Source organism: Penaeus monodon, chromosome 21, assembly GCF_015228065.2.
Source record: "Penaeus monodon isolate SGIC_2016 chromosome 21, NSTDA_Pmon_1, whole genome shotgun sequence".
Classification (NCBI taxonomy): Eukaryota; Metazoa; Arthropoda; class Malacostraca; order Decapoda; family Penaeidae; genus Penaeus; species Penaeus monodon.
In genome coordinates this window covers 18147456-18148963 of record NC_051406.1, presented here as the reverse complement: position 1 = coordinate 18148963, position 1508 = coordinate 18147456, and the positions used below count along the sequence as shown (strand labels likewise).

The 1508-nt window shown below is 42.6% G+C and overlaps 1 protein-coding gene across 1 annotated transcript in view; it reads right to left on the bottom strand.

The window, feature by feature from the left end:
- Positions 1–775: 775 nt before the first annotated feature.
- The window catches only part of LOC119586281 (transcription factor AP-1-like), a gene marked incomplete in the record, with an annotated part of 1867 nt that continues 1134 nt past the window's right edge, over positions 776–1508 (bottom strand). The window contains 1 exon segment of the mRNA XM_037934986.1: positions 776–1508.

Here is a 1508-nt window from a genome sequence, read left to right as displayed (position 1 = left end):
TACATATTAGAACAATATCGTTAGGATATGTTAAAACATTGGAAAATTGGCATTTTGATTGTAATAATCAAATAATGGTAAGCCTATAGTTAGTACATCTGTATATTCTTTAATATTGAAATTGTTATTGTGGTACAAGTGTGAATTCATATCATTACTACTATTAGCTATTGGTCTTAATAAAATTGTGATAAGACATTTCTTTTCTACCTCGGATATTATCAGTGATACTGAGTCATGCAAACCTGTTGCTCTTCTGTCAAGTAAAATGTACATGCGAATATCATTTCACGGTCTGCACATAGAAATTCTCCTGGAAGAAACAGGATTACCGAGCAAATTTTGCCATTTTTTCTCCTAATCACATAGAAATAATTCTGACTGTAACATGATGTGTACAGATAGTTACGTCAACGTGTTAATTCAAAATCGTGACTACTCCTAACTCCATTTTCGGAGGTGCCACTCCCTCTGTGCTCTGCCGCTTTGGCTGTAACGGGCGGGAGCTGGCACACGTGACAGTTCTCATGTACTGGAGCACAGCAGCTGCTCTGAAAACTGATCAATAGTGCATTTGCAAATGATTTTCAGCAAGTGAGCCAGACTGCCTGGACTCGGGCCCAAAACTCATGTTCCTTTGCTTTTGTCTTGTTTATGTCTGAAGCTGACCTTGAAGCTTGTGATGTCTCCCTGAACTAACATTTGACAGGGAGGCTTTTGTTTAAACTTTATCTGAAGTTGTACTCTTGGGAGAGAAAGGACCAGTAAAATGCAATTTTTATAAGATTTTTCTTTTTATAAATAAGAAAAGCTTCATACAAAAGTTTTGCTTTGCACATTTTGCATAAATCAAGAAATAGTTTCATTTGCATATAAAATATACATAATTTATATAAAAATTCATTCGTACATTTCACTTTCATATCACGGTAATACTTAGTTACAACACAAGGTACGAAATTCTTGACATGACTTAGAAGGGGTATCACTGACTGACCTTGTACATCAAACTGCATAAAGAAATAGAAACAGCAATAGATCTGTGAACCAACAAAGTGACGGCTGAGCCATGACTGGGTGTTCCATAGAAAAAATTCGTGTCTGGTAAAGCACTGCAGTAGTAAGAATAAAAATGGAAGTATTTTAGCACATTTTTTGCATACACGCGGCACTATCACATTAGGCGCGGGCGTCGCCTCGCGTCGCGGGCGTGCGGTGGGCGCGGGTGGGCGGCGAGCGCACTATGGCGGCCGAGTCCACGCGCTCACTTGACTAGAACGACCCCGGTATAGTGGTTCTGCTCCCCCAGCCCCGGTACAACATATTTCCCGCCCTCACCGGGATTCGCCCCCCCTGGCTGCCTCTCACAGAAACCAGGTCTCGGGCATCCACATACAACTCCGTGTACAACTGCGGCCGTCGGGCCTCCTACAGGTTGCTGTAGGGAGGGTACGGCGCTAGCCTCGCACAGGGCCACAAACACGCGGGCCAGCCAGGATGGGTCCATT